The sequence below is a fragment of the Tamandua tetradactyla genome, chromosome 6 (assembly GCF_023851605.1).
Source record: "Tamandua tetradactyla isolate mTamTet1 chromosome 6, mTamTet1.pri, whole genome shotgun sequence".
Taxonomy (NCBI): domain Eukaryota; kingdom Metazoa; phylum Chordata; class Mammalia; order Pilosa; family Myrmecophagidae; genus Tamandua; species Tamandua tetradactyla.
The window spans coordinates 132,405,128-132,425,097 of NC_135332.1; the positions used below are offsets into that span (position 1 = coordinate 132,405,128).

The following is a 19,970-nucleotide window of genomic DNA, read 5'->3' on the forward strand; positions in this document are numbered from 1 at the left end:
TGCAAGTGTTCCCTGTTGATTCTGTTTATCTAGAGAACCTTAACTAATACAGGAGAGTTGGCAGAATGGGCCTGAAAGGAAACAGGCATCAGGAAAGATGTTAGGGAATGCACATCATGCAACACAGATAGCTACTTTCACCACCCAGAAAAGGGTAGATTTCCAGGATGCTAAATCTAAGGTGAAATGGAAAAGTCAGGTTTCTGCTCAGTGTTTGTCACAATGTAGTAGTGGTCAAATCAAAGGAAAGTTTCACATTCTGGAATCAGAGCCCAAGCCCAAGTAAAGGACTATAATATGGGAGGTAAGAGTTTCATTATATCCACTCCCACTTGCATTCCTTCCAACTTAATAATTGTGGTTAGAATATTAGGGCTTCACTCAGTTGAATGTGATAACTGGAGGAGGCACACGCTAATAATCCTGGGCATATAGGCCAGTTACATATTAAGAATTAGATTAGATGGCAACAGTCTGATGCTCACATGGGCACTTAGGGTTGCGGGAGAGGTCAAATCTATTTTCATGTTTCTAGGCACTAAGCCCATCAGTTCTAGACAAAAAAAAAAAATCAAGTGGGAAGGAACTCCACTTTAGCTTGCCTCAGTTATGAGTATGGTTAGTCTCCGTATGACGCTTCAAATAGCAGAGGAAGAGATCTTTAGGCTTGTCAGGCTCCTAATGATGCTCAGATTCCTTCTATAATTTCTATAACATGGTCACCCAGCCTATTTTAAGTCCTCCCAGGGAAATCTTTATCCCAATGCAAATACATTTTATTCTTAGCAATACTAAAAATTAAAAAACACAATCAATATGTATTTCCTGTCCTCAAAAAGTTCATATTTAGTAGATGAAATAAATGTGAAAATATGTAATAATAGACTTGGGTAAATGTAAATTTTCAAAACAGATGATCATTTTGTTTCAAGGATGAGAAATAAATAAACCATGGTTGCAAGAGAAGGGGGAGTGGGGGTCTTCTAGAGGAAATAACCCATTGAATGAGTCTTGAATAATGAGTAAGAATTTGCTAAGTAAGTTGGGTATGGCAAGCCAGGTAAAGGACCAGAGCTAAGCATGGAATTAATAAACAACATGGCTATCCCAAGATTATGCCAATATTTTGCTGTTGCTAGGGTAGAGTTTGAATCACAGAGAAAAGGGGTAGGCAAGAAAAATGCAGAAATGAGAGCATGCATGAACCTGTGTGTGCCATGTTCATGAGCTTGAAATCCATCTGGTAAGTAATGGGAAAACATTAAGACTTTAAGGAAAGGAGTAACTTTTTCCAAGACTGGGTTTGTGGATGGATTTATATAGGATGACATCCAAAATAGTTAGATGGCCTTGCCAATGATCCAAAGAAAAAAATTATAACATCAAGAAGGTTTTGGAGGTAAAATCAATTGGACTTTTACTCTATGATAAAGAGGTGCTGCAAAGGGAAAAACGGCTGACATATTGAGATAAGAGATTTACAAGGAATTTGTTGATCTGTTCCTTGAGATGGAGTCAAACAGTGAGTACAACAATCATCTAAGAAGGAATATTGAAAGCTAAATATCAAGGTCTTATCAACAGGTGAAACTGGCAATACGAAAGAGATGTCAAAATGAAAGAGTTAATTTACAATAGAGAACAGTTTGGGAACAAACCAAAGTCATCCAAGATTCTTCTTCGATCTAGGCAGAGAATGAGACTTTCCTATGTTAGGTGTTGGTGAATGTCCATATGCCCATGCATGTGGGTAAGATGGCAGAGGTATGAGAAAAATACATAAGATCAGGGTGTACACATTTGTTCCCAGCCTTGCCCAGTATCTAATCCCTGAGACAACCAATCTCCATGGTGGTTTTATTTTTAATTCATTCCATAATATAGCCCTCAGCTAACTCTTCATCATCTGAAATTGTAAATATCCCAGGCTGAACTTATTATCTACCTCCAAATTGCTGTTCTTTTGTATACTTATTCCTTTCAGTTATATTTCAATTATGTCATTTGTCCTGGATAGAAAATGTGGATATAGAGTATGAAAATGCAGTAAAAACACATATGATACTCAGATGTGTCACTGTTTCCATTTCCTGGAAAAAATGCTTTTAAATATTCAAGTATTTTCCTTCTCTATTTAGTTGCATTATCACCTTATAATCTGAGCCTCACCAACATATGCATATAGTTGCACTAAATTTTTGTATCATTTCTCCCTGACTTACTTTTCTTTTTCCATGATTCTGTGGGCCTTCAATTGACAGATTATCTCCCCAAGATTCTACTTTCCCTTAATGTTCCCCTATCCAAGGATTTTCTGTGCTTCCTAAAATAAGTTCAATATTCTCTACTAGGTTTATAAGGCCCTCTGTAATCTTTTCCTTCCCATTTTTACCTAAGTTTATTTCAACAATATTTCCAATATATTCTTTCCACTCCTGCCAAGGAGAAACTTTGAAACTCCCTGGAAAATATTATGTTAATGTCTATTATAAGATTAAATTATAAAGTCATCATAAAACTCATGGCAATTACTTCACAATTTGGGCTTCTTACAGAATTCCTCATCAGTGTCCAAGACTTAAAAGAGGCCACTCTTAATAAATGAAGTAGGAAAAAAATATGTAAATGCCCCAGAATCTCAATATACTAATATGGGCCAGATCTGTGGTATGAATTTGAGGAAGAAATTTAGGCAGTTATGGAAGCAATGCAGACTAAACATTCTTATTTGTTCTGAGCTATCCAAAAACCATACAGGAGGAGGGAACAGTGGCTCAGCTGCAGAGTTCTTGCCTGCCATGTGGAGACCCGGGTTCGATTCTCGGTGCCTGTCTATGTTAAAAAAAAATTAAAATAAAAAAACAAAAAAAGATACAGATAAATTAGCATAGTGCTGATCTCATTGCAGAGCTTCATACATATCTGATAACCATTCAACTCTTAGTCTTGCCACAAAACCATCCTCAGGCAAAATCAGAGCACAATGATGTCTTCACCAATTATTAATAATGAAATCGATTTAATGCGTCTCAACATTTTTAATATTATGTAATTCTAGGTATGAGTTTAATACTTAGAATCATTTTATTATAAGTATTACTTTATTTGTATATATACATTGCGTCTATTTGTGTATGTACACATATGTGTATGTGTGTGTTCCAAGTAATTAAATGTTTGTTGCTGTTATTTTTAATGTGGGCCACAATTTTAAAGATTTAAAACCTCATTGAATTATTTCAATAACCCTGAAATAGAGGTACCATCCAAATTCTGCAAACGCGGAAACTTAGACTCCAAAAAGTTAGCTTCCTCAGGAATGGTAAGACAGAGAAATTAGTATTCAAATTCAAAGCTAATGACTTCAAAGTCATATTATATCCACTGTTCCACACTCTCCTATATGCCACATCAATATCTTGGACACAAATTTTACATGATATAATGATACATGTGAAGGCCAGATTATTCTTGCAGGAATTACTGCTGATAAATCATTATCATTATTATTATTATTTGCATGGGCAGGCACCAAGGTCTCCAACATGGCAAGCAAAAATTATGCCACTGAGCCACCATTGACTGCCTGATAAATTAATTTTTATAGCCAGAATTGAAGTCATGCCAATTAAACAGAACTAAAATTTAAGAACAACCAGAGCAAGAAAAAATGATATTAGGCTATTTCCCCTTTAAAATTTATTTGGGATTCTACAGACGTTCTCAGAGACATTCCAAAACAATTACAATTTGAAAAATTTGGGTCTTATGGATTTTGGGTTCATATTTAATACCATAAACTATATATGAATTACCATAAGACATTTTTAAATATATTCATTTTTTCTCAAGCTAGAGTTGAATGAAACTTAAAACTGCATTTCCATTTCTGGGTTGAACAATAAAAGCAGAAAAAGAAAGGGATATGGGGAAGAATGAGCAACAGCAAAGTGAAAATTATCTTCACACATGAGCATGCACACATTTTTTAAAAAGAAATTGATCCTTCAAGCTGTTACTGAATATTTTTGAGACCAACATGCTTATAGTGGTCTAGAAAAATTCTGACTGGGATTGAAAGATGGCATATCTGGAACTGAAGTCACAGCTCCTAACAACTTTTCTTTCCCATGCAGTAATGATGGGAAAACCACTTTCAGAATAGAGAATAATATATACATATGGTTATGTATACCTGAATTGTACTGTCACCAAATAATGGTATTTCTGGAAAGCATCAATGCAAAGTTCTCCAAGGGGAAACTCATGGAACTAGTAACAAAAGATGTAACATATGTACAATTATATCCCTGTTGTCATTCAAATCCAGAGATCTTATGACCAAATCAGGAATTAATATATATTTACATATATATGATATATATATCATATTATCATCTGTAAAATAACACAGAGAACTAAATGCTGAGATGCCTGTGATAACCTGAATCCAGTACATGGCCATAACTTTGGTTATTTTTTAGTGCCTAGTGGTGTATACATTGTAGTAGCAGAGCAGCATTGGTTTTTTCCCCTTTCTGGGCACACAGCTAAATGAAATTTCCCAGTCTCCATGGAGTCAGGGGGAGCTATGTGATTGAGATCTTTACAAGGGAATATGGATAGATTAGATACATGACAGTCCTGGACCCTCAACCTTCTTGTGAGATCCTCCATGTTCTTCCTCTCTTTGGTTGACCCTGGAGCTAAGGGTTGAATGGTATGGCCACAGCATGAACACTGGATCCCTGAAGGAGAGCTTTCCTGCTGATCTGCAATGAGCTGTGACATAAATGATGACTTCATTTGATTAGTCATTGAGATCTTGAGTTACCCTACCCTAACACAAGTGTCGAAGTTCAACTCCAACATAAAATGTTATAGGGCTGTTAGGCACATCTAAAATTAAATACCAATAACATGATTCAACTTTTAAATACAACTTTATTTCCATTTGCCTCCAAGTATTTATAATGAAAGCAAATACCAGAAGTTAACTTTTTTTTGGCATGGGCAGGCTCTGAGAAGTTAACTTTTGTATCACTTTATCACATCAAAAACACAGAGAAAGCTGAACAGGTGGAATTAAGTGTTTCTGCTTATTTTTACCCTTATTCCTTCCTCAGGCCTTTTCTCATGCTAACCTTAGTAGTTCCTTTAGGTCCTTTTGCTCTTGTATGCATCACTCATATCTCCCTTTAGTCTAGTGAGGGTCCTTGGGTGTACTCTGGAATGTGGTAGCTGTGAGAGCAAAAATGAACATTCCCAGGAAACTTATTCATTGTTTTCACGAGAACATATATGTCATTAGACAGTATGTTACATGAAGAAATCAACTGTTCTATTTTGATTAATCAAGCTAAAATGCTGCAGTGTATCTTGTGGCTGATTTTAAATTAGAGCATGAAAACTGCAATCAGAAAATAGTCAAATGGCTTAGCATTTTTACCCCAAGCTACAGCAATGGGAGAACATCCCATTTTGTAGCAGTTGAAGGCAAGTATTTGTTTGTGCAAAGAATTTCAGGTGAGAAGAAAAATGTTCTCCTTTTTTTCCTAAGAAACATCAGTAATGATTCCTCTTTTGGCAAGAATTCCAGACAGGATATATTTATATTTATTTTTCTTTTTCTTTTTTATTTAACTTTTGTCTTAACCCAGATATCAGTTGTACAAAGCATAAAATACAAGCTGCTGCAGAATCAACTGTCCCTTCATGGATTAGATGTAAAGGTGCCCTTCTCCCTCATCAGTGAATACGGGAGATATAGGATGAGAAGCATACAAAGAGGGGAAGAAAAACAATTGTTATGAGGAAAATCAGGAAGAATATGAGACAGCTGACATCAGTTATATTTTGCCACTTGCACACAACCCAAGAAGTAACCCTTGGCAAACAAAAAGACTTTTTATGCCTAGGCTTTTTCACATTATACACAGGAGCAATATTATTTTTCTCTTGCCTCCCAGCTTTTCTATAGGGAAAAATCAGTTTTCTGCTAGAGTACTCTGACATTATTTTTTGAAAAAAATCTCTCTAGAGCATTACTAAAACAGGCTACATAGATGAAGGAGAAAAACACCTGGAAATTGCTGGATGCGTAAGTCATTCATAATATTTTATTGTATTTTTAATGGACCAGGAAACCATGACAGCACTGAGCCTGTAGACGTGAACCAGCTGTTAAAGAGGTTAGAAGATTTAAGAACTGTTGAAATCCTCTTGAGTAATCAGGGTCACTTGCCTGCTTCCTAATTTCATAGGGAAATTCCTCTCAACTTGTCCCTCATTGGAAGTCGAACTTCAACTCCTGTTAACTCTAAAGACAACTGATAAATCTATGATATAAATATTCTGAAAAGTAAAGTTCATGTTAAGATTAATATCTTCATAATAGAAACCAATGATTACATTCAAATATGTACATCTCTCTACTCTCCCACACATACTCTCTTCACATGTCATGAGTGATGGCATTAGGGGAAACAGAGAACAGAGTGGGACAAATAGGTTTTTCTCACAGCCCAGAGACCCTTGTTGGGTAGTGAATGTGTGGATCATCATGTGCAGAAGGAGTGTGGGAAATTTTTTGGACTCAAAGCATAGTGATTAGGAATTATTCTTGTCCTCTTGACAAGGAAAAGTAAGTGGCTACAGACAAACAATGCTCAGCACCTGGCATCCCTGGGCTAGTGGACACTTACCAAAGAGAAAAGGTAGGGCCATTTGGCTTGATAGGTAGCATGTAGTGCTGGCATGAAACTGCAGCAGTATTCTGGTTTTTCTTGTTACCCAAGCCTGAAAGCCATCTCAGAGACAGGGTTTCTTAAGAATACCTTACAACTGGGAACAGGTCTGTCATTGCTCCTTCATGATGGATGGGCAATGAAGGCAATTCCCCCACCTCACATCTCCATGTTCTCATGGTATCCTATACAAGTTGTCAGGATCAGATGATAATGCATTATCTTTTATTGATTTATTTTAATTTATCATTTTAATATTATCATGTTAAAAATAAAAGAGACTGATTTATTACATGGGGCAACAGGTATAAACCAGAACTTCCCTGGGAAAATGGACCTATGATAACCCTAGATATAGTCACAATTTATAAACAAAATCAAGAGCCCCTATTCATAAATTATTGTAACAAATCAGAGGGATTATGGGAAGATGGCAGAGTAGGAAATCTCTTTGCCAGAAGAACTATTAAATAGTCAGGAACTTCTGAATCAACTATCTTAAAACTCCAGAGTCCGGTAGAGCACTGTACAGTATCCAGGGAAGAGCTGGAGGAAGAGGCTGGTAAAGTACAGAGGCTAGTAAACTGCTTTCTCACTGTGGTGGCTATCAGCATCCATCCCCCACTCTCACAGCAGGCCACCATGGAGTATGACCCCTGGCTAGCTCACTAGTGACATAAAGTGACAACAAAATCCACTTACCAAGATCAGGAAGAGCATGGCTGATCACTGATCATGGCTTTTGGTTAATGACTTCAGATCTGTCTCTGACGGCCAACCCACCCTGGGTTGTTCCAGTCCACCCAGGACAAAGGTGGCTGAGGAGACTTGAAGACACTATTCTTCCCCAGAGCTACAGGAGACAAGTTAAGAGCTGTATTCACTGGGCAAGTCAAGAAAGCAGAGCTTTGGAAAGTCGAGGAAGAGCATCCTCACATCCTTCCTGATCCCCAGCCCCGCGCAGTTTGGAACCGATCTACACCTCGTTGTGGGCTGCTTCATGGCCTTGCTGTGGCTGGGAAAGATCCACTTGGGAAATTCCTCTAAGATGAGATACCCCCCAACCCCTGGAATTTGCCCTCCAGGCAAAAGCAGCTTGAGGCAATAAGGAAAGCAGTGTAAGATACTATCAAGACAGATGGCCGAGTCAAAGGATTACCTGCTTTAAACACCCAGAAGAGGGAGAAGGTCTGTCTCCTGGGAAATAGAGGAGGCATTAAAACTCCTACAAACAGGATCCAAAGCAACTAATGAGCCCAAACCCAGAACAAGACATAGGCCTAGAAAAAACAGGGAAGGTCCTGCTCTTTTCATTTGTCTTGGGAGGCCTTTCCTTATAGGATGACTGATGCTCAAGAAAGTCCATTCTATCACCATCTGGTTACAAAATCAAGAAAGAGAACTGTCAGGGAATAAATTCCAGAGTTAACATTTTTAAATATTAAAATATACAACAAAAGAATACAAGGCAAACAAACAAATAGGAAATGGTGGCTCACCTAAAAACGAGGATAAAAATCCAGAAAACACCAAAGACAAGAATGTGGATACAGCAAATAAAGACTTTTAAAAAATTATTTTAAAAATGCTTAAGGAGGTGAAGGAAAACACAGAGAAAGAACTAAATGATTTGAGGGGGGAAATTGATGAGCAATATGAGAATCCTATTAAAGAGACAGAAGTTTTAAAAAGGAACCAAACAAAACTATGGGAGTTGAAGACCACAATAATTGAAATGAAAAATTCCCAGGAGGGTTTCAAGAGCAGATTGGAGCTAGCAGAAGAAAGAATCAGTGAACTCAAAGACAAGACGAATGAAACAAGTAAGTCTGAGAAGCAGAATTTAAAAAGAATTATAAAAAGCAAAAATAGTCCAAGAGAGCTATGGGACACCATGAAGCCCACCAATATATGCATTATGGGAGTCTCAGAAGGACAAGAAAGGGAAAGAAAGGTACAGAAGGAATAGTCAAATAAATAATAACAGAGAGCTTCCCAAACTTAGCAAGAGACATGAATATGTATGTCCAAGAAGCTCAGAGAATAAATAGGATAAATATGAAGAAAAACAAACCCCATCTTTTACTGATCAAACTGTTGAATTAAAAGGATGGGAGAGTTCTAAAAGCAATTAGAGATAAACAATCTGTTAAAGATAAACAAGGGAGCCTCAATTAGATCGGATGTTGATTTCTCAACAGAAACCATGGAGGCAAGAAAGCAGTGGATAGAAATACTTAAAAGTGCTGAAAGAAACAACTACTAACCAAGATTTTTATATCTGGCAAGATTTTCTTTCAAACATGGGGGAGAGATTATGACATTCTCAGATAAACAGAAGCTGAGGGAGTTTATTGCCTCCAGACCTACCCTACAAGTAAGACTAAAGAGGGTCCTTCAGACTGAAAGGAAAGGACACTGGACAGTGGTTCAAAGTGGCATAAAGAAATAAAGACCTTCAGTAAAGAGACTCTTATGATCTGACCACATACCCTCAGTACTCATTTTTCCCATACCTCCTGATCTGATGGTTTTCCTACAAATTCTTGGAGTTCTTCACTGATGAAGTTTTCTGGCCACTGGAGCACTCTTGGTGCATACAATAGCAGTACTAGGGGACTAACCCTCCTGCGAAAAAACCCTCAACCAGTGACTGATGGACATTGGTGGACAAATGCCCCAACTTCCTCAACCCTCAGTAGGAAACAGTTTTGAGGTGGCTCTATGCCATCTCCCAGAGTTCCACAAAGAGATCAAGCCCATTTCTCAGGGCAATAATCTGTTCATCAGTGGGACCTGTGTTGCCTTTCCTTTTTTCCCTGTCTCACTTACTCGTTCCTTTACAAGTGCTTCCTTGGATTATGCCCAAATAAACTATCTGAACTCAAATCCTTTTCTCAAAGTCTACTTCTGGGTAAACCCCAAGTAAAGAAACTTCCTTGCATTAGATATGACCTTTTGTCAGTTCTATATATTGCCAATATCCCTTCTAATTCCATAGCTTGATTTTTCACTTCCTCATTGATGTCTCTTGATAAATAGAAGTTCTTAATTTTAATGTAGCCAAACTTATCAATTTTATCCACTAGAGAGAGTGTTTTATGTATTCTATTTAAAAGTATTTCCCTACCACAAGTTCATGAAAATTATATCTTATGCTATCTTCTAGAGTATTATTTGCTTGCCTTCCACCTTTAGCTCTACAATACATCTGGAATTTATTTTTTGCGTATGGTGAGAGGTAGAGATCAAGACTGATCTTTTTTTCCATCTGAATATCCTATTTTCACAATACAGTTATTAAGAAGACTGCTCCTCTGTAGAGTCTTTGTCATAAATCAAGTGTCAGCTTATCACCAATCTAGTTCTAAGTGTTTTACACAATTCTAGCACAATTATTCCTATGTATTACTATTTCAATCCCATGGTAATTTGTACTTTCTTTAAATCCCTCTTCTGCTTGTGTTTCATGTATAGAAATTAAGAAAATGATTTTTGTATTTGACCTTATAACCACCAACCTTGCTAAATTCAATTATTATATCTCATAACTTATCTGTAGATTCCTTTGGATTGAGAAAATTTTCAGAAAAAATTATATCACATGGGGATAATTATAATTGTATTTATTTTTCCCAGTATTTGGATATTTATATATTTCCCATGCCTTAACATACAGTCTAGTAGACTGTTAAATAGAAGTGCTAATAGTGGGGAATCTTTGCCATATTCTCTATCTAAATAGGGAATTTCCATTAAGTATGGTGTTTACTATAGATTTGTTCTAGATACCATTGTGTGTAGGTTTTTTCTTTTTTCTAAGATTAAGCAAGGTTAATCTTATATTCTTAATTTGTCAAATGTTTTTATCTTGAATGGATGTTAGATTATATCAAATGTTTTCCCAGGCATTTGAAATAATTATATTAGGTCTTTTCTCCTTCATTCTATAAAGATGGTAAATTAAATTAACTGATTTTTAAAATGTAAAACCAGTCTTACTTTCCTGAAATGGAACTTGCTCATTGTGTGTTATCCTTTTTAGCAGATTGATGAATTTATTTTGTTAATATTTTATTTAGGATATTTTATCTTTATCCACAAAAGATATTGGTCTGTAATTTTCCTTCTGTAATCCCTTGCCAATTACTGATACAAAGATTTTGCTGGCCTCATGAAATGAATAAAGGATAGTCCTCTTTTTCTTTTCTGAAAAAAAGAAACAAAATACACTATAAATATTATAACTTAAAATAACACTAAGTTATCAGATGGACACAATAATTTCACTCTGTAAGTGCTGGAAAAAGTGAATTCCTGAGGTTTACAATTTAAAAAAGAAGTCATTTAAAAATATACATAAAGAGGAAAAACAAGCCACTACTATATTTTTGGAGTGATCTGCTTTATAATATTTTTAATTTGAATCCTTGCTTTTTTTCTTGCTCTACCGTTATTTTTTTTTACAGAGCAACCAAAATGACCCCCCCCAAAAAAAACAAACATAAATCATGTTAATTCTCTGCTTAAAAACCCTCCCTTTACTTTCTTATTATATTTAGAATAAAATCCTCATACTTTGCCATGATCTACAAGTATCTGCCAGACTTTACACAGTTTTTCAATCTCATCTCTCTCTCTGCAATCCCTCTCACTCTCTGCCTTCTACACTGATCTTCTGAATATACTTAACATCAGTCAAACACTTTCCAAATCCTGGGCATTGCCATTTGCAATTTGCATTGATTCAAATACTTTCTATGGCTGTTTCTTATCCTTCAGATCTCAACTGAGACTTGAACTGTGTCATCACTTCTCCTAAAAGCTTGTCCTGACTACCCTGCCTAAAGCAGTTTCCTTTCCCGGTTATTCTGTGTGTTTCATTCCTACCACAATTCAACATTATTTTGTTTGCTTCATTCATTATTTAAAATTAAACTATGGACCATATAGTGTGTGCCTATAGAAAAAGCCCCTGCCTAATGGGATTGTCAGGGAGGGACTCAATACAGAGATCACAATTGAATTGACACTTGAAGAATGAGAAAAAAGAGTCAAATAAACATAAATAGGAAAGAACATTTCATACAGAAGGAAAAGTAAGTGCAAAGGCTTTGAAATAGAATTAGACAGGCAGTGCAGCTATTTCACAATAAAGAAAAGAAACAGTTATAGTAGATGAGGTCAGACAGGCAGACCAGAAAGAGAATACATATAGTCATGAAATCATCAGAAAGTGTTTAGATTCAAGTTTAATTACAATAGGAAATAATGGGCTAGATATGGAGAAGTTATATAACCTAATTTATGTTTTTAAAAGATTATCTAGTCCATTCTGTTTAGAATAGATTATTGGGGAAAAGAGAAAAGCAAAGAAATTAAATAGGAAGCATTTATCACAATTCAAGTGGTCTAAGCTGGTAATAGCATAAGCGCAGAGACATCAACCAATGTCTTGTTTATGTTAGAGAGAGAACCTACTGGAAATGTTAGTAAATTGTTGACAGAGGGAACATTTCTATCTTGTTTATTATGTATCCTGAGCACTTAGCAGAGTGCCTGGACCACAGTGTACTATGTCATTAAAAGTGGAGAAGAGATGGAAACTATAGAAACATCATTCAAAGCCATATGCCATGTGAACAAAAGCAGGTGATTCACATTATTGCAGAGAAGCATGGAAAACAAGTCACAAAGTATTTGTCAAATATTACTCTTGGAAAGATAGCAGGATGATCTAATGACACAATTCCGTTGTCATATAAAGAGGTAGATGGTCATACAGTATGAACACTATCTAACACAGGAGAACACTTGCCTCCTCAAAAGTAATGGGTTGACTAATGTGCAGCATGTGAAAGATATTGAATGCTGAGCTTCCTGAGGGGATTTAGCAAGTCTGAGTTTGCACTCCACAGAGCCGAACTCACAGCAGGCAAGCAATGAATACTCGAATGAACTAATGAAGGAAGAATGAAAGATAAATGAATGTGCTCAAAGTTTTGTTCAGTTCATCACTGAAAACACGTCTCTTTATTGTATTTTTGTTGATTTAAATCTGTGAGACGTGACTTAGACTGGAAATGAAGAATTAGTTCGTTCTGAGGGAGCATCAGTAACATAGGAGCAAGGAATAACGTTGGTATACCAACAGGGGACATTGGATCTGCAGGCCCATCTATGCATTGATTTATTCATGGAGACAACAGTTGCTTGTCAGCAATGTCACACATGAGCTGATTCAGTATTGCAGGAAAAAATGAAAGTAATCTGACCATGCTCTGAGAATTCCTCTTTCTGCTTTCATTATACTGGCCAGTGAAATGGACAATGAGTTCATTACTCCTTGTTCACATCAGGCTGTGAGGGGGAAAGGTGTTCATATGATTTTTTAGAAATGAGGAATGAAATTTTTAAAAAAACAAAACATTTCTTCAGGCCCACATCTATGGTTTCAAGTGCTTGTTCAAGGGGCATTTCTCAGTGATCTACTTAGAATCTTAAGTAGTCTAAATCTATTTCTTCAGAGTCTAAAAAAAATCAAGTTTTAATGTTTTGAATAGAATACCCATATTTTAAAACATTACCAAACTATAAGACAAGTGGTTTAACTGCCAAAAGTTTGACTCTTTCACGCAAATAATTTCCTTCATTTGTTGGAAAAAAAAAAAGAAAGAAAAATCAGTGAAGTATGACTTTATGATTTTAAAACACATCCCATTACTATAATAGAACATCTGGAAATACTGCTTTGATTGACATTAAAAGTAAATTAGGAACACATTCACAACTATTCCCCCAGTTATAAAATTCAACTTTTTAGTTTTTGAGGTAAAATACTTGTTGACTTGCTTTTGATGAATTATTTAAAGAAGTCCAATGAGACACCTCTCCACAATTTCTGGCTATTCGTCCAACCTGAATACCAGAGCTGTTTGACAGTCTTCACATAATTACTACCTGCCAATATATAATCATGAGTAGGGATTTTCTAAGTTAGTGGAAATGAAATATGGGACTAGAAATCAATTAGATGTGAAAGTGACCTATAATTCAAGTTATCCATCATTGAGACAAAAATAGATTCATTGGCAATATATTGCAAATAATTTCTCACCACTACTGATAAAACTAATTTTAATTAGCTTTGCATTTTATTTTTAGTTTTACATCATTGGTGTATCTATTTAATTTACCTAAACATTTGCACCAAACACCCATTAAGTAACACCCATGCAAAAGTTTTAGAATCTTGCAAGTGGGAAAAATATAGGAACTGGAACCAGGAAAACTTGAATTCAAATTCCAGCTCTGTAACTTTACTTTCTTTAGCCTCAATTTCTTCACCTATAAAATGGAAATTATACTAATTATCCTCCAAGACAATTGTAAGGATTAGAAATTATATATTTATAATAGTTAGTACAGTTCCTAGGCACACAGCAAACATTCAGAAAGAGGGCATCATTATTATTAGAACCATTATTTTGCTTATACCTGGAGGGCAATGGTTGTTTCTTGTTCAGTTTTCATTGCATGGCTCCCATCCCTGCAGTTTTAGAATGCAATAGATATCGGAAGAATGGATGAATAAAAGTGTGGCAAGATTGCATTCACAAGTACCAATGCTGTATTTCCCAACCTCTTTCTGTATCAGTTGTAGCCCAAGTGACATTTATCTTCCTATTCTCCCCATTTACATGAAACCAAAAAGGAAAAAGTTAAAGAAAAAGCCAACTTTTACAAGACCAAGATTATTTTCTTGGAGGCATACTTCTAGTATCCAATATCTGCCAAGCTTGTATTCTGTGGATAAAATACTACATAATATAGGACCTGGAGGAAGGGGAGAGAAGACCATTCATTCATTCAACTGTACTTTTTGAGTGCCTACTATATTAGGTACTGTTTCACTTCTGGGGGTAAAGCATGAAAGAAAAAATCTCTGCACTGTGGAGCTTATGGTTTAATGTGGGGAACAAACTGCAACAGAAGTAGGAGGATGATGTGGAAGCACACAGAAGAATACACTTAGCTCCTGCAAGCCAGGAATCAGTGTGGAAAGGATTCTGAAGATGGTGTGCATTCCTTGATGACTTCACCTGTAGGCCACCTGCCTTCAAACAGTCCCCAATAATTGCAAACCTGCTGAACAAAGGGCAGGGGATTTAGACACTTTGTGGGAATGAATGGAATAAGCAAAAATCATTGGGTGAATTTTTCTAAGAAAGAGAGACAGTGAGGCACCCATAACAATCTACAAGAATATCTCTTAGTTCAGTTCTCACTGATAAGATGCAAAGAGATTACTCCTTGTGTCCTTTCTCGAACCCTAACATTTCTCAAAAATTCCGAATATGCCTTTTTAATGACTAGAGGTATCCCCCTCAGGATCAATATGCATAGTTGGTATTATTAGTTATTTGGGGTAAACAATCAAATGTTATATTGACTTTTCATCACAGTGATTAATAGTACAAGCTGTGGCATTATTCGGGGATAGGCTCAAATACCAGTTCTATCACTTACTAACATATTTTGAACAAATTACAAAATGTCTCTGAGCCTCAGTGCCCTCATTTATAAAAATGGGGATAATAATATCTAGCTCAAAGGGTGCTTAAAGGAGAACTTTTAGGAGAAGGTATATTCATGGCTTTTATTTAAATATAAATTGAAAATTTACCAAAAATTTAAACTCATTATTAATGAAAGAGCCAGTAAAATGTTACAACTGTGTCAGAGAATCCAGAAAGCACATATGTATATATATATGTATGTGTATTTATATATATATATATATATATATACATATATATGTATATATGCAAACATGCAGACACACACACACAAATGTACATGTTCATTATATGGAAAAGGAATAGTGAAATAAATATACAAACAAATGCAAATGAGTCTATCTACAGGACAATAATCAATTGTATTCTACCAAATATAACTATTCCACATAGCTACCAAGAATAATCTGCATTATAATCAGTTTTCTGAGATTTACAGAGTAAAATAGCTCAAAGACAATGAAAGGCAGAGACAACAAAAATGGGTACTTTTGATTCTGCAAAAATTCATCTTATTTTGAACATTGTAAAGTGTCACAATTTCTCCTGACATGGTCATTCTGAGTATTGAACTAGGTTATGTATAAAAAGCATTAAGCCCAATGCCTGAAAGATAGAAAATTCTCCAAAAATGTTGACTGTCCAATTTATTATGAGTCTTAAATAGTACTAGACTGAAACAAGAAATTGTAGGTATTGGAACATGTTCAGCTGAAAAAATAGTACTGTTATTTGGTTCAGATTAATACAATGGTCATGGTCCTCTGGCTGCTGTAAAAATTACTACATCAGGTACTTAAAACAACAGAAATTTATTCTCTCTGTTTCAGAGGCAGGAAGTTCAAAATCAGTGTCAGCAAGGTATCTTCTCTAGGGCACAATCCTTCCTTACCTCTTCCAGTTTCTGGAGGTTCCTGGCATCCCTTGGCTGTGGCAGCAGTACTCAATCTCTGCCTCGGCCTTCACGGGGTCTTCTTCCCCATATGTGTTTCTCTGTGTCCTCCTATCTTCATAAAAAGACATTAGTCATCCAAAATCCAGGATGATTTCATTTTGAGATCCTTAATGAATCACATCTGCAAAGAACCTGTTTCTAAATAAGATCATATTCTGAGTTTCTGAGTAGACATGCATTTTGGGGTGACACTATTCAACCCATTACAGTTTCACTCAGAAGCAAGGAAAATGGTTCAATATCATAAAAAAGTTTTTGGTTTGTTTTTAGGATGTAAAAGTATATTTTGGGTAGATGCAGTGATGGATGGGTTCCTCATGATCTGGAGCCAGAAGACCACCATCTTCATGGATGCCAAGTTGTTGAGTACCGTCTTCAAATTAAAGCGCATCGCAAAGAGCATCCTCAAGCAGCCACAGGATGACCAGCTCTTGGACAACGGCAAGACACTGGGTGAGTGTGGCTTCACCAGCCAGATGGTGCCACCTCAGGCTCTATCCACAGCAGGGTTGGCTTTCCAGGCAGATGGCACTTCTGAGACTCTGAGCATTGACCCCTCTCCAGTCCTCCCAAGCTGCCTGATGTGATGAGGCCAAGGACTCAGGAAGCCACACTAACAAACAAGCTGTACAATGAGAGGCCCAGCCTACCTCCCAACATCCCATCCTGTCCCAATAATGAGATTTGAGTGTCAAAAAAAGAGTATATTCTGAAGGGAATATTTCTAGAATAAAGAGGCTTAGATTTCTGAAACTCTGATGAACTGCTTGCTGCTATTACAGATTCCTGAGGAGTTATATGCAGCAGACCTTGCCAGGCAAAGGCATACTATTTAAGACTTTAGGGCATAATTTCCCAAATTGTTAAACTACAAGGATCCTCAGATTAAATCATGTCAAGATATGCTGAAATAAACAAAAATGTCACTTTCTGTTAAAGTTTCTCAGAGATCAACTCCGCAAGAAGGGGTTTTCAGCATTTTCACCATTTATTTAACCATGACCTTGACTCATAAAGCATCTCCTCTATTGCCTAAGAAATACCATTTGTAAAAAGCAACTATAGGCCTTTGGTTTCAAACCTCCAGATCACTTCCCATTCTAGATGTGGTAGATTGAATTATGCACTCCAACAAAGATATGTTCTTAATACAAGTCCTTGTGGGTAAGAATCCATTTGTGAACAGGACTTTTGAAGAAGTCATCTTTAGTTAAGGTGTGGCCCAACTGAATCAGGTGGGCCTTTTTATTAGTCAGCGTTCTCTAAAGAAACAGAAACAACAGGACATATCTATAAATATAAGATTTATAAAAGTGTCTCATGCTTCGATGGGAATGCAAGAGTCCGAGATTTGTAGGGCAGGCTGAGAAACTAGCAACTCTGATGAAGGATCTCAGTGAACTCCACAGGAGAGGCTCACTGGCTGAAGAAGTAGTGAATATTTTCTCTTCTCCTTTAAAAAGCCTTCAACTGACTGGATCAAATCCAGCTGATTGGTTGTCTCCTTTGCAGGACATATACCCTTAGTTGATTGTAGTTTTAATCAGCCATAATTGCAATCAAATGGCTGATTATTTAATAAACCAACCTCCTGGTTTATCAGCCAGCCACAAAATGTCCTTGCAGTAATGGTTAGGCCACTGTTTGCCTGACTAGATAACTAGGCACCATCATTTGGTCAAGCTAACTCCATAACCTAATCATCACAGCCTTACTCCATATTTCCAGAATCTTTTATGAGCAGAATAAACTTAGTCACAGTTATAAAAGGCCATATAAAAAGAAGCTGAAAGTCAGCATAAGCTGGAAGAGTAGACACAAAGCAAGAAATCACTATTTATTAAGAGGCAGAGATGAAAGCCAAGGAACCCCAAGGAGGGTGGCGTGCCAACACCAGAATGCTACAGACCTCTGGGAGAAAGCAAAGATTTTCTGATGCCTTGATTCTGGACTTCTAGCCTCTGAAACCATGAGATAGTAAATGTTAATAGCTTAAGCTAAATGGTGTGTGGTATTTGCTATAGCAGCCTGGAAAACCAAGGTACTAAGTAACTAAACCAAATCAAATTTAGTATTAGGAGGGTTCTCATTGCCTAGAAGAAGTTAGATCTCCACAACCATGCTTTTCCCTGGCCTTGAAAATAGTGGGCTCTATTGTCAAAGTATATCCAGAATTGGACACATCTATATCTAAACTTTTCACTCTATCCAAGTCACCATCATCTCTTCTTGGAACTTGGCAGGGCCACCCAACTGGCCTTTCTGATTCCATTTGTGCCCCCATATAGTCTATACATCATTCAAAGTGATCAGTATAAAAACTATAGTTAGATTATGTCACTTTCCATTCAAAACTCTTTAGTGGCTCCCACAGCACTTCAAATAGAACCCAAGCCTATTGTGCCTCAAGGCCTTTTCTCTATTATTTCCTCTGCTTGATAGCCACAAGGCTCATTCTCACCTTAGAGAGGTTTTCCTTTACCATCCTATCTAAAATATTTCCCATACCACCTGTTTCCTTAAGCTGCTTTACCTTTCTTTAGAGAGTATATATATATATATATATATATATATATATATATATATATATAGAGAGAGAGAGAGAGAGAGAGAGAGAGAGAGAGAGAGAGAGATTTAATTTTCAATTGTCCATTTCTGTGATGGCTAGGCTTATTATCAACTTGGCAAGGTTATGGTTCCCAGTTCCGTTGTCTAGCCAAGGAAGCACTGCAAGGATATTTCCTGGACTTAAAGCATCAATAAACTGATTGCATCTGTGACTGATTACATCTACAATTACCTAAGGACAGTGCCCCCAGCAATGAGAGGTAATCCAATTAGTTGAGGGGTTTAAAGGAGACATCAAAAGAGAGAATCTCTCCACTTTAGTCAGCCAGCCTCTTCTGGGAAGTTCATCAAAAGCCTTCATCAGAAAGGTCACCTTGCAGCCTGCCCTACAGAATTTGGACTCATGCATCTCCACAATTGTGTAAGACACTTTTATAAACTCTCATACTTACAGATATCTCCTGTTGGTTCTAGTTTCCTAGAGAACCCTGACTAACACAATCTCCATTCCCTAGAATGCATAGTTACTGATTGCAAAGACTTTACTTCTTTTGTTCCATGATGCATTATTAGCTGTCATAAAATAGCAATTCAGTAAGCATTTTGAGTGAATGAACATGCATAATGATTGAAAAAAGGACAAAATTAGAATAAATCCCCGAAAAAGAAAAATGCAAGAATCCAGACATTAACCAAAGAAAGGAACACTCCATTTTGAAACAACATATTTTTTCCTAATTGTATAGTCTACTGAAGGATCTGCCCCCTTTTACTTTGGATAACAGACACCTTGATTATCTCTTTGGAGTGGATAGAGAAGACAAGAACACTGATTGGATTATACAGCTGTAAAATAGAATAAAGGCATGAAGCATATAACAGTGAGGATGAACCTTGAGGACATTATGCTGAGTGAGATTAGCGAGAAACAAAAGGACAAATACTGTATGGTCTCACTGATACGAACTGACATTAATGAATGAACTTGGAGAATTTCAGTTAAGAACAGAGGTCATCAAAAGATAGAAATAAGGTAGATATTGGGTAATTGGAGCTGAAGGGATACAGATTGTGCAACAGGACTGATTATAAAAATTCAGAAATGGATAGCACAACACTACC

General features: G+C 36.5%; 1 pseudogene; it reads left to right on the top strand.

Annotated features, from left to right (window-relative positions):
* Positions 1–16,582: 16,582 nt before the first annotated feature.
* LOC143686364 (elongin-B pseudogene) lies at positions 16,583–16,916 on the top strand (annotated as a pseudogene).
* The last annotated feature ends 3,054 nt before the right edge of the window (positions 16,917–19,970 follow it).